The sequence below is a fragment of the Copidosoma floridanum genome, unplaced genomic scaffold, assembly GCF_036245765.1.
Source record: "Copidosoma floridanum isolate Cflo_tuat_1 unplaced genomic scaffold, Cflo_Japanese_pri ptg000018l, whole genome shotgun sequence".
NCBI lineage: Eukaryota > Metazoa > Arthropoda > Insecta > Hymenoptera > Encyrtidae > Copidosoma > Copidosoma floridanum.
The window spans coordinates 538,268-552,595 of record NW_028321895.1 but is presented as its reverse complement, the minus strand read 5'-3'; the positions used below and the strand labels follow the sequence as shown (position 1 = coordinate 552,595).

Sequence of the window (14,328 nt, the reverse complement as noted above, 5' to 3'; positions counted from 1 at the left end):
GCGCGCAGGTCGTATTTTCCGCCCTAGGTAAGAAATATACTATTATTCATTGTAAAAAGAGTCTTCATCTAATAATGATAAGCTGGTCCTTATAATCACCACGTATTTATGCAACTGTCAATGATAACGATGATAAAAGACTAACAATATTAGTAAAAGGAGAAGTATATGGTAAGAAATTTATTCTCTTTGCGTTAATCATGTCTAAAGCTTGCCTTTAAAGTGGTAAACAATAGGATTTACAGTATTTATTGACTTGTGTAGCTTGCATTAAACTTTAATACGTTTAACATATAATACAACGAAAATACATATAAATAAGATGAAATGAGCAAAGTGGGCACAAAATAAAAATTAAATATTGTAATGTTTACGAGTACTAGATTCATGCAGAGTTGTGTTGCTATTTTTAGCTTGGTCCAAATGCGTATAGCAGCAGATGCTAAAAAGAAACAGTAAGCTTATTTAGATTATACATGTATTAGTTATCATAAGAAGTCAATTAATTATCGTAAGGAAAACAAAGATCAACGAAAGTCTTCATTTTGAGTCATCCCTTAAACTTTCACCGTGAATCTCAGCTTCAAAGGACTGATAAAATTTGACTATCTTTTCAGGATCATTTTGATAGGATCTTTAAAATATTCCGAAAAACTTTCTAAGTCAACGGAATCAGCCTGAGTTGTGTCTATACAATTAAAAACTCACGGACGATTTGTTTGAAAACAAAAAAATTAATTACCTGAATCCATAAGAAGCAAAATGTTTATAAAAATTAAACTTATTTATCTGGACGTTATAACTCTGATCAATTAGATTGAATATTTGTTTTGTCTCACAGTACCCTTTAACTACAACTAAGCTATTTCAATCAATCATATCTTCTATGAAATGCGATTGCATTTTTCTAGGGTCATGTTATATTTTCAGAACTCATCGCCAAGTGTTAAGGCAAAGAGATACTTGTGAGATAGAATCAGAAGCAGGGACCTTGTTAGCAGGTCAAATTATCCCATGGACAAAAGAGCTAGTGCCTCTTTTTAACGCCTGGACCGTCATACTTTATAGCCAAGACTCTGCTTTTTTAATTCATATTTTTGTTATCAAACGGCTCATCACTACAGTTTATATAGAAATGTTTAAGTGTGTTAACCTATAAGTATTAAAAAATTGAAACGAATTAAACTTGAATTGAAACCAGCTTTAGCTGTCTTTAGTGCCAAACTTATCATAATAATTCAATAATTTTAGTGATCATAACTAATCCTCATTTAATTACGATTATTAAACTGTATCGCTGCGAACTTTGGCCATTAACTAACACGATGCTATAGAAATAGATGCATGACTCTGTTTAATTTTTTGTCAATGGATAGTGTTTTATTGGTTCACACAGTACACTGGACTAAGCGGACCATTAAGCGGACTGTAACTGGAAGGACAGATATAACTGTAGGTAAGTGTACGTATAATAGTAATACTTATGATATCACTATCTGAGGTAGATACGCAATCTTACCTTAAAAAAAGCCGAAGTAGAAGAAGATGTTAAAACCCCTTTAAATTTAGAAATGCTTTTTGAAATTTTTTGGTGATTGCTTTAACCACTAGTTTTGTAGCGTCAAGCTATAAGGAGGTCTAGAGATGCCTGAAAAGCCTTCGATGAACCATCTATAGTACGAGCAAAATCCTAAAATCTGACGTACGTTTTTTTGCTCGTAGAATCGGCCATTCCAAAACAGTCTTAATCTTTTCTGGATTTGTCTTATTTTTTTTTTTTTTTTAGTAAGTGTGAGTAAGGAATTGAATTTCTCTTTGGAAGAAATAACATTTCTTTTTATTTATTCGAAGAGTAGCTTTTCAAAATCATAGAAGTACCTTCTCTAGATTCCCGAACATTTTTTCAAAAGAGTCTGCTAGTACTGTAATGTCATCTAAGTAATTTAAGCAGATTTTGTATTACAATCCTTCAAATACTTTTTCCATAAGTCGTTCAAAAGTCGCAGATGCTTGACACAATCCAAATGGCATGACTTTGAGTTGCCATAATCCTTATCGATAAGAGAAAGCTGTAATCTCTCTATCTCCATTTTTGATTTTTACTCGTCAGTAGCCTTTCTTCAAATCTAAGGTAGAGAACTGCGATTTTTCTGATAGTTTATCGACTGTAATATCAGATCGTGGTAAATAATATAAATCTTTAATTGTTGTTGCATTAACTTTCTAGAAGCTAATACACAATCTTATAGAACTATCTTACTTTTTTTTGAGGACAACTGGAGAATACCTGAAACCTAATGATCCTCTAATAACTCCTTGTTTCTCCATTTTTGTTATAAGAATATTAAATTAACTCGAACGATGTCCTGTAGGTTTATAATCCATCGAAGAGGTGCATCATCTTTATCTTAAGACAGTATTTTCTCAAATATTAAACAATAAATTTTTCCTGTTAAATCTATATTATCAAAGAAATCACTTCACGGATAAGCTTCAAGTTTTGAAGTCAAACACAATAGTCCTTCTGCTTCTAAAAGATTATCAAGAATCAATCTCAACTATCTACGCAAACAAGAAATAAGAGCAAAAATTTTAGAAGTGAAAACTTCTTTAGGTCCATTGGACGGTTTTGGATAGAGAAAAACTCTTGGTTTCACGTCAGATCGCTCTCATTTAAAAGCAAGGCAATCGCTGCATTGAGTTGCGTGTGAGCGCAAGAGAATAAAATGGTGGCGAGGGGGGTGGGAGCAATGGGGGAGCGCGCTCTGTATTGGCCAGTGGTAGAGAAGGAGAGAGTAACTTGGCAGCGTGGCGTGGTGGAGTGCGGCGGCATATGGCTATATGCATACCCATGTTACCGTTCCCCGCCGCACTCTGCCGTGCCAACAAAAGCTAAGTTCTCTCTTCTTGTCTAACGGCAGCCACTGCCCAGTGCTCATAGTGTGCATTTGATTTTTTAATCAGACTGTATACGTGTGGGTTAATGGTATACGTATAGTACGTAACTACCGACTCAGGTACGGAGGTAACTTTTAACTAGTGTAACAACGTACTATATTGGTACACAACTTTTTGGCATGTGTCAATGTGTATGCTGTAAGCTGTATACAGTGCATGGTACAGTATAACTGTATAAGTGTATGGTGTATATCCAATAGTACAAATTACCCATACCAGTTTAACTGCGTAGTTGCATACGTGCATGGCGATTTGATGTGTGTATACGTGACTACTAAGCCACTGGTACTACTAGTAGTGACTACGCTTCTGTAAACTGTGTTATCATACACACACACACATATATGTATGAATTTGCAATTAACTGTTGTCACGTCATAACTCTTCGTTATCAGACCTTGTACACACATGTATAATGTAAACAGTGCCTACTTATGTATCTGCGTAGACCACTATCCACGCAAAATTGTTTTCTTGTCTTTGTAACACTGACAAGTATGACAACGAGACTACTATTAATAGTTTTTAATTAAATTATGCTTTATAATATCTTACATTATACTAAAATTATTTTAACCTATAAGGGTATAATTTAATATTTAATTGCAAGTTCAATTACTTTACTCACTTCCTTAAACAAATTTACTAGTTGTGATTTACAATTATACTAAAAATTTCCTAATAGCCCTTTTAAGAAACTCAATTATTATTAAGAAAAAATCAAAATAACACTTTCTTATATCTGAGTATTTGGGGTTCCTGCTACAAAATCAATTCGATGATTTACAAATTGTATGTTGAGGACTCGAAATGATGTTATTAAAAAATGATAATAAGCCTTCATTGGACATAAATTATCTCAGTTCTTTGATGAATTTTTTTTTACTTCTCAGTATCTGATGTAGTAAAATTTAAGACGAATATGTTCATGACAAATCACATAATTTTCAGAATTTTCAGCTTAAAGAATACCTGTATTATTATTTTATAAGCTTTATAATTTATTATTAAAAATATGTATAGAAAGGGGTATGCAGGTAATCATATGTATTACCACGACCCACATAATTGTGTTAATGCCATAATTTTAGATTACTTATTTTAAGAACAATAAATAATTTGAATAGGTACTAACTTATTTCAGAACTTGAGTCACAATATAATTTACAGTTTTTGGTTTCTTATTATCACTCTAGCCATATAACTTAGCAATTAAACTGAACTCACTGGAAAAATCTCAAAACGGGTAACTACTATCTTATTGTCAACCTAAGCATTAGAAGGTAGGAATGAGCCTATCACTAAACCATAAGAGAAGGACTGCCCAAAAAAAGCATGTTGAAATGGTACAGGTTACGTCAAGTGTGATGTTTGTGGTAGTCGTGACGATTGTGCTGGTTGCGAAAAAAGATTATTAGCTATACATATCTGACTCATACCACGTATTTATTGACCCTTTTAAGTCGTGTTTTACCTCTGTCGTAACCGCCTTTCGTTCAAGAGGAAGTCCCGTTCAGCCAAAAGTGTATTCTGCTCGGTCTGTAAACCCACGATCATCTCAATGGCATCGGAAAGAGTTGACCTTAAATGCTGGAGTGTCTTCTAAAGAATTTTTTGTTTTTTGCGTAGTATGTCCTCCATTTCCTGCTGTGTGTCGTGAAGCTGAACCTGCAAATTATCACGAATTTTCTGTAGCTCAATCACTTCACTTTAAAATTTTTCTATTGCTTCATTCCAAATTTTCACAGCTCGTCTTATGTTTTTCAGCTGATTTTTTAATTCCACACACTGCTGTTTTGATTCATTCAGCTGTCGCTTGATTTTTTTAGTCTCTTCCGGTGATGTGTATTTAATGCAGGATTTCTTCAACCTTGAAACTCTAGACACTCGGATCTTGGACAAGCATCCAAAATTGTAACGCTTACCATTAACAATTAATCACGTTCCTTTACAGTATGAAATAATAGAAGTAAACAGAAGTTATCAGCTTGAGGTGAGAATCTCGACTAAATTACTTTTTTTAGCAATACATAGTAACATTTGTGATCGTACGGCAATCCATACGTTCCACGACTTTTTAATCACCGTGTACCTAACAATATACATAAACATGTAATCTTAAGGAAAAAATTTATTTACTTAAATGAAGACTTTATATTTCTTTAATATAAGTAACTTATTCCCTGCGCATAAATAATATAAATATATATATATATGCTTCTCTTTCTGAAATTTAAAAATTATTTCTAAGCAAAGTAAAAATAACGATGTTGAATAGCAAATTTTTATATAATCTGGTTTTACCATGTAGCCTAGTATTTTTTATTACATGACAAGTATGTCACAATATTCATGGAAATTTAGTAATTTCTATTGTACTTTGATAGTTTTTCTAACACCACTCTACTTAGTGTATGTATTATATTTTTGTACGGAGACGATGAGCAACTGAAAATTAATTACCGTACATTCAAAATGTTTAATCAATTTTTAAGAATTTTCTGGAAATCTATTTATTATTATTCATGGCTTTGCTTGGATCTCACTAAAAACTTTAATTGTTAGTATTCTTTTACATTTCAATAAAGTATATGGATTACCTCATCATAGCAATAATGCGGGATTGTATAATTTGGCCTACATCACAAAGTGGTGAATTTCGTATTTTTCTGCAATTCTCTTGCCATACTATCTAACAAAGATGTATGAAAAAATAAAGCTAGCTTAAATTTATCCGTTTATAATTTTTTTATGGCTTAGAAATAAAGTTAACGTTTAAGAAAAGTTATAACAGACTAATAGAAATTGCCTTTGCGACACATAATTCAACGTACTTTACAGAACTCTCATATTTTTTGTAAAAAAAAAAAAAAAATACATACATACCCTCTTATGTAAGATAGTAATGAAGAAAATAACCAACTTTAAAAAAAAGAGCTACCAACGTTACTTAAAACGATTGAAGTCGTTATTGAATTGTATTAAACTATTATCAGTCCATAGTCACATTTAATTATTTAAAATTTATCAATTAGAATAAAACATGTTTACATAGTTAAATCAATGTTACCAATCGCAAAATACGAAGTAAATGCGATTCGGAAAAAACTACCTTTCAGCAAAAGTAAGACTTACTCAAGTTTGAGGTTATTGTTAGCACAGATATTATATATACCTACAGTTTAGAAACATCAAATACTTTTCTAGATAAAAATACTTTCTGCTCGATTCCTAAATTGATTTTATCAAAAAGAATTGGTAATTAACTTTGTGTATTATGCATTAATACCAAATTTGGCATCGCAAAGAAATATGATCAAGAACTACTATTTAAGTTGAAAATGCAAATCAAATTGAATGTATTAAGACAAAAATACTGTGTATATCATTAAAAAAAGTTTTTAATAAAAAGATCCTAATACCCTAAAAGTAGCTAAATAATGATACTTGTAGCTTTACAGCTTTGATATTGTAAGAGAGTCGCAGCATCAAGCATACACACGCAGGTGCCTGGCTGTAGTGAATCCTTATGCTCTATGTGTACGTGCCTGTATGTATGTTCGGCTTATTTGGTTACTGTTAGAGGCTAACGGTAAGATTATAGTTTTGAGGTTCAGACTGCTAGCATAAGGAGCTGTATCAAATGTATCTTTTAAGAATAAGTGTTCACTTTTAAAAATCAATTTGATCAAAGTTTGAGGAGAGCCCTTCTAGATTTCTGTAAGATGAGAAGAGAATCAAAAGTGAGAGAAAGTATATTTTAGTTAAAATATTTAGTATGCTTGTATACTAAGGCTGTTTTTCACTACTGATGGATGGGGCAGTGCCATAGACCGTGTTAAATGTCCTTGGAAATTTGTCTACATGGGCAAGCTGCTGAGGAAATGTCATTTTTTCTGTGCAGACTGGCTGCAAGAAAATAGTAATTGCATCGGAGACAATTGGTATTTGTTATGTATTTTTATTTGAAGTTGTGAAACCAGGGTTCTGATTGTACTTTGTCGAAAAAGTGGAAAATGTAGTGGGCGTCTTTGCAGTTAACTTGAGAAAAGAGTAGGTATTGAAAGCGATTTTTGGTCTGAGAATTTATTTGCTCGATGAAATCAGAATAGTGCTAAAAGATGAGACATATGGTACCAAAAATAATAATATCTTCAGCAAAGAAGTCTAATTATTCATTGTTTTGAATGTCTAGATGAGATGGTATTCATACTAGTTGGTAATTTTTGTTTAGCTTAGCAGAGTCACGTAGAAGAGAATAGATATATGTAAGATGGAATGGAAAATGTATTTTTTTTATATTGAAGAGTAATTTTTTATATCTTCTAAGACGCTTTTAGATAAAGAGAAAATTTAATACTTTTTGTATGTAGAATCGATAATGTACTGTATGGCGAAAAAAATGGCAAGTGCGTCTGCTGTAAGAATTGAGGTTTGATTGGTAGAAATAATTGAACCAAAGAGTGAGAGAAAGTGAATACGGTAAGGCCAATGAAATTATTGTCAGGGATTTTTAAGGTGTCAGTAAATGTGAAGATGTTGTTCTTCAAAATATTTTTGAATCAGTTCGTTGAAGGCCAATGATGGTTTGATGGAGTTCTTTATAATGTTAACAAATAAAAAGTCTACGTTAAGGGAAGAAATGGCAAATGGATAGTAAAACATGTAAGGAAAAGGTATTTCATAAGATTGAATGTGGGTGTTAGTAATCTGAGAGATAGTGTGATAGAATAAGGTTTTCAATTAAAAAAGTTGCTTCTAATACGAAAAAGTCTGAGTGGTAGTTAAGCAGTTTTAGAAAAAATCTAAATAGTCTTAGACTTCAAATTGTGTTAACTAACGGTTCAAAAAAAAGGTAGAAATGGCCAAAAATGGTTTTTGCGTCTATTAAAAAACTAAATAGTTAGAAAAAATGTTATATGGGTAAAAAAGATGCACTCTTTCAAGACAAAGAAAATAAGCTCTAGTGAAATAATATCGGTCCAGCCATTTTTCTTGCAATTTGCAAAAAAGTGCTACTTTAAAAAGTTTGAAAAATCGGTGTCACACTAACGATCTCTGTGAATGCGATGGCGTGGCTAGCTGCCACTGTAGGCCACGCTCCCTCTCTGCATCATGACTTCAGAGTTTTACAGCGGCAGGTTTAGAAGAAAAACACTGTTTTTGGATATAAATTTTTCGCGTACTTCCAGAATGTTGAACGGATCGACGTTTTAGTAGGTTGTAGAGTAATTGTCGACGAGTACAATGCCGTTTGAGAAATGGCATCACGTTGAAAAACCAGCCATGTCCAATTTTTTTGCGGAGGGACCATTTTTTGCTTCTGGCAGCGGTTTTAAAAATTTTACAACCGATCTTCTTAAAAATTTGGTGTGGATGTTAAGGAGTTGACAAGTTGTCAAGAGCTGTTTTGTATTTAGTTTTGAAGTCTAAATAGTAAAAGGGATGCGAGCTACAGATAAAAAAAAACAGTCTCATGTAGCACTTTTATGCAAATTGCAAGAAAAAGTCTAGACTGATGACATCCCACCAGAGCTTATTCTCTTCGTCTTGAAATTTTGCATTTTTTTTCCTGTATAAATTTTTTTTCTGACTCTTCAGTTTCTTTCTAGACGCAAAAAATCATTTTTAGCCACTATTAACATTTCTTTTGGATCGTTAGCTGACACAATGTAAGGTCTAAAACTATTAAGACTTGTTTTCAAATCGCTAAAGTGCCGCTTAAATTTTTTTTCGCGGCACAAGCAATTTAAAAAAAAATGACTATGCTTTTTTGCTAATTCTATCCTACCAAGATGCATTTAAAGAATTTAAATACATAAGAATCATTCAGCTACTAGTCAGTATAATAGTACGTGAGAAGCTAGTTGATGTTGTCAGTTTTTAGAAAAAATGGAAATTTTCTTTTGAAAACACTTTTAAGATAGTGTGATCTAAAAGTTGTTTCATCCTTAATTCAAGAAATAGAATTTTCGATTCAAGGGTGAAGTTCCAATACTGTAGGGCTTATTTGATGCACTGGTCTTGGATCTTTCAAATTTTATTAAGGAGAAGTCTCTTGGAGGGGAGTGCTAAAAAAAGTGAGTATTTAATGGTGGATTTTATAAAGCCTATACACGGAAAAGAGAGTTTGTGGGTAATCATCCTACTACGTACCACAAAGAGATTTTACATTAGAGAGTAAGATCATGCAAAAAGAAAGAGGAGAATGTTTTAAAATTTTATAGTCTTTCTGGTCTAGACTCAGGAAAGATCCAATTTCAGCCACTTCTAGGGCCAAATTAAGTTCGTTTATAGTTGAAGGATTATCTAGGATGAAGATGGCATCTGTATGAGAATGATTAAAAGAGAAAGACTGGTGAGTGGGGATTGAATTGGATTAAGGGCAGTGATCATTGATAAATTTTTGGCATCGAAGATAAGTTTTAGCTCACATTTAGAAAATATGTTATGACTATAAAAAGAGTTTTTGAACCATTTAATCGTGTAAAAAATTTTTCGAATGTCTGAGTCAAGTGAAAGGGAGTCTTTAACATACATTTTAAACTTGTAGGCTTTAATATATTAGAGCTTTCTTTTGGTTTGTTTTTTGTATTTTTTCAAGTAAGTAAGGTTTTCATAAGTTGAATATTTAAAGATGTTTGCAGTTACAGGAGACCTAGTTTTAGAAAGTTCTGAGCACTTATTATCTCCTTTAAGGCCCTTTTGTGACCGAAGAGTGAATTTTTTTGCTCGGATATATTTTTACAAAATTTTAGTGTGTCTTAATTATAGAGAAAGTGTTGAGTAAAATGAGTATTTCTTGGATTTAAAAGACATTATTTGATGCGTGCTTGATTATGTAAATAAGTAGGTTGGTGCTGAAATCGTATTTTTCAAAAAAATTAGGAATATCTCTGTATTTGGCGTTATTTTTTAGAGTTTGATCAACTGGGATGCCAAAATATTATTTTAGCTTATAAATATATGGCTGAGTCTATGAGTAAGAGAGAAATGTATGGAGTGTGGTTTTATAGTGAGAAGGTAAGTAACTAGAAAGTGATTGCCACCTATTCTGTCAGGATGTACTTGCCACCTAGAAAGATGAGAGAGGTTGAAAAAGCAAAGGTAAGGTCCAATGAAGAAGAGTAAACCTTATCGATGTTGGAAAAGTTTGGCAAAGTGTCAGACTTTGTTTCGGAGCTATAGCATTTGTGGGCACCATCATTCAGTAGAATAACAGTGTAGTCTATCAGAAAGTCTAGTAGTTTTTTTGCAGGATTACAGTTCTTGTAAGAGCCCCATGCTCGAGTATGTGAGTTAAAATTTCCATCTTTTAAAAAGAATTAAGAACTACTTATGATTAAAAATAATCTGGACCAATCTCTTAATAAAGGACTACACGAGTTAAGTAAACGATAAGCTGAAGCAATTAGTAGCTGATCAGGTAATAAATTGTTATTGCTGTATAAAGGAATAAAGATAGTAAGACATTTAATACAGTTGTCTAAGCGAAAAATTCTTATAACTTTTCGAAAAGAAATTTTTTTTAAATTTAGAATCGCCAAACTACTTTGACAGCCTGGTGGTCTGATTTGTTTAAGTTAGTAAAACTAACATATCTTAAGATGAAATGTTTCAGATAAAATGAAAGTATATCCAATTAATTAGTTATATTCCTTATCAGATAAGTAAGATCTAGATCAAGTTTTTTTGATAAGCTTAGGGATTTCTGCTAAAGAATTTTCAATAAGCTCCGATTCGTTGTTAAGTTTATCTGAGTGTCAGTCAGTAGGAGGATTTGAAAGTGGTTAAAGTAATTTAGGTAGAAGACGCTGAAATAAATTTAGTTACGTTAAGTTTTCTGAAACACTAACAGCCAGTGGGTTAATTGAGCTGACAGTTCAGGAGTTAATAAGAATTCTTGTCATGCTTCTAAAGTACTGGATTGGTGTGTTTGTTAAGTAGCAGAGACATTCGAGATGTTCTAGAGGGAAAGAGTATTTGGAGACCTTAACTTAGTGATTGTATAATCTCTTTTTTTAACTTAGATTAGGAGATATGAGGTTTGAGTTTTGGCGTTGTATGGATGTTTTTTGTGGCTGAAGTTGGGAATAATTTGGGAGGACAGAGGGATAAGAAAAAGAAAAGTGACCGTTTGGAGGAAGAAAAATACCAGGGTAATCACTGCTGTAACCAAATTTCTGGCACTTAGATAAAGAAAAGGTAGGTTTGTTTGATTTAAGTGGCTTAGAAGATTGAGAACCTAAGAGAAGTAGGGACGGGGTGACTTAGGTTGACAGAAGAGTGATGTGTGATTTTGAGTAAAATTCTGTACTTCTAGAGGAGAAGGGTAAGCATTAATGATGGAAAAGTCAGAGGTTCTGGTTCTTTTGAAGGTTCTTTCTTTTAGTTCTTTGCATACTTTGCTGAGTGATATCCTGTTTTGCTTTTCCCGTCCAAGCTGGTGCACGTGTCTACTGGAGGGCCATAGTATAAATCTCGGTTAAGATTTGCAGAGAAGTTTAAAATGCCCATGCTTAAAACAAGCCGTACGTAAACGGATGTTTAGTATGTATAGGTCAGTGAGGTAAACGACACAATATAGAAGGTTGTATTGAGGTTAGACCTCACCTTTGTAAGTGATGAGAATGGTAACAGTAGAGACGTATGCAGAGGAGTTGTTAGTTTGTAAATTTCAGCTGGTGTTCTACTTGGGTGTGTGCCTGTGGTAAAATTTTCTATCACTGATAATTTTTTATTTAATGACAGTGCAAAATTACTCGAGTTTAGGGGAAATATCTTTATCAATGATATCTGTTAAGGCTCTTCTTATGACTAATTTTTTGTTAATAAAGGAGGAGAAAACAAAAGCTTCTAGATTATTCGATTTTAAGTCTGGGTGTTTTAAGAGACTGCTGACTCCATCTTTGCGATAAATTATGGCTAATACTTTATTATATTCTGATTGATTAAAGAGATTAAAGGACTTGTCAGGAAAAAAAAGAGTTTTCCGGATATGTCAATAGGGAGAGGTTTTTTTACAAAGTCAAAGACGTTAGAGGATAAGGGATGTTGGATGATAATCTTGAATAGAGCAGAAAATGTTTCTGGATAGCTAATGGTGAAAAATTAGTTTCTTTAAGATTCAAGACTCACAAGGCTGGAGAAGTTAAAAAATAAGGAAAGTTAGATGATGATGTTGAATGGAGCAGAAAATCGTTCTGGATAGCTTATAGTAGGCAATTGATTTCTTTAAGATTGGATCTTTTCTTAAGGCTTATGGACATTGGGATTGTGAGTCAGAAGTTAAGAGAGTGTTAGCCTTTTTTTCTTATCAAAATGATAGTAGTTTAAAGGTTTTACAGATCTGTTAAGCAAGTGTAGCATCTTATCTACAAAGATAATCTCAGACATTTCAGATTCTCCAGTAATGGACATGTTCATGGAGACAGTTCTCTGCTAATAGATTTAAAAAGGTTATGTGTGGCTTGCCTCTCAGTAAATGTGAAAGATGAAGCCTAAGAGGTATTGCTTGTTAGTCTGTAGTGGTTAGGTTGCTCGTGACCTTGCCTCCACTTTTGAAAGAGTGGAATGGTCTGAAATGTTTGGAGCAGACAGTAGAGGAACATGTACAATTTTCTGGTCAAACCATTATACTAATTTGGGTTGAAGGTTGATTAAATAATAAAAGTGGGTGCTGGTGTATAATCAGCCAATCAGCAATCGTTGATCGATGGTAGGTGCCTAATTAATGGTCGTTGTAGAGATTTTTACAAAATATTAAACAGGCAAAAGTAGATAGGTTAGTAAGCAAAAGATTTAAATATTTTTTGAATGATATTTAATTTTCTTTGGCTGACACGATTGAAAAGAGCTCTGCACATTATTAAGGAAATTTTTGGTATGGCTTGGAACTTTAGCTTTTTTTCATGTTTCATAGACTGGAAAAAGTGGTATTGGGTCTTAGCTGGCCAAGCGTGACCAGATGGCTGCAAGGGTTGCAAGAAAACTCGCTCCATGTAAGATGTTTCTCAGCTATGTATTAATGGCTTTGCGATGACTAGCTGGGACTCGGGTAGCGATGCAAACTTCGTGCTCTCTTCAAGCAAAGTGGAAAGTGGGTAGTGTATGCGGGTTTGTGGTTCGTAGATCTATAGCTAACGAGTAGTGGCTTCTGAGTAGCAGTGTAGTAGCTTCTTGAGGCGTGTTTTAGTGGCTCATTAAAGGTGAGTCCGTCAAAGGTAAGACTATTTACTCGTATCTATTTAGGAGGTAAATAATATGATGCGATGATCGACTTTGGAGCTAAGATCTCACTGGCAGGACCAACAGTGGCTAAATAATTCAAAGACAACTTAAAACCTGCTACCACACTGTTAAGTGGCTTGTTCCACACCAGTCAGCCACTAGGGGTCTTGGTCGTGTCAAGACAGTTAGACAGTTATGAAGCTATTTTACTCGTACAGGTAGTGGATAACATAGGTCCCGATATAGTATACTACTGATTTCTTCCCTCTTGAAACGACTCACTCTCTCTACGTGACCACCTACGCAGGAAATGGGAGCAACGACGCTTCTGTAATCTCCGTTTGATCATCTCATATCCTAAGAATGGCGTTTTCGTGAGATAATTTAGCACTGGTAAATTTTTAACCAGTGAATCTGCCCTTTTTGATCGATGTGTTGGCAAACCCGCTTCTAAAAACCTCTCATCCAGTTTTATTTCTACACTGGCCTCAACCTAGTTAAACCCCCAGCATCCTCGCCAACTAGAACGTTAACTTGGCCATAGAATAAGATTAACTGTAAAAACGGGTTGGTCTTCGTTCCACATTTCTCACCTCTCTCACCTTTGGTCCTCAAGCACTGCTAATTCCAGATAAGAAGAATGCACCAAAATCCTCTTCCCATCCGCACCTATGACTATCAGATCATTTGAAAGCCCTTCTATGCCAGTCTCAAGCTTACACTTAGGAACTGAAGGGGACACAAGACATTTGTCCAGCTGTTCCTGAAGGATAGAAGCAACGCTCTCAGTCCTTTTTTCCAGCCAATCCGCCATCAGTATAAAATATTCCGACAAGTAAACTTCCACCAGGTATGTCACTTCGATTATATCTCAAGGATTCATGTGCAGTTCTCCCTTGGATTCAATCTTTTCATTGTCTAGTACTACGGAAAAAGGAATTGGCTTTGTATTACTTGGAAGAACTTCTTCCTCTACGAGAATCAACGAAGTAATTAAATAAACAGCGTCTCTCTCTTATTCTGACGGGAAGTACGGAAATCCTTTGGGCCAACTTCGTGCTATCATCTTCTCTAAAGTTGACAGCCAGTTTTCTCAATTGTTCAGGTACAGCAGCGTCATCCCAGAATAATAGAACGCTG

At 33.9% G+C, this 14,328-nt stretch overlaps 1 protein-coding gene across 3 annotated transcripts in view; it reads right to left on the bottom strand.

Moving 5' to 3' along the window:
- Positions 1–14,328, bottom strand: part of PCB (Pyruvate carboxylase) — a 953,241-nt gene that overhangs the window by 644,889 nt on the left and 294,024 nt on the right. The window lies entirely within an intron of this gene.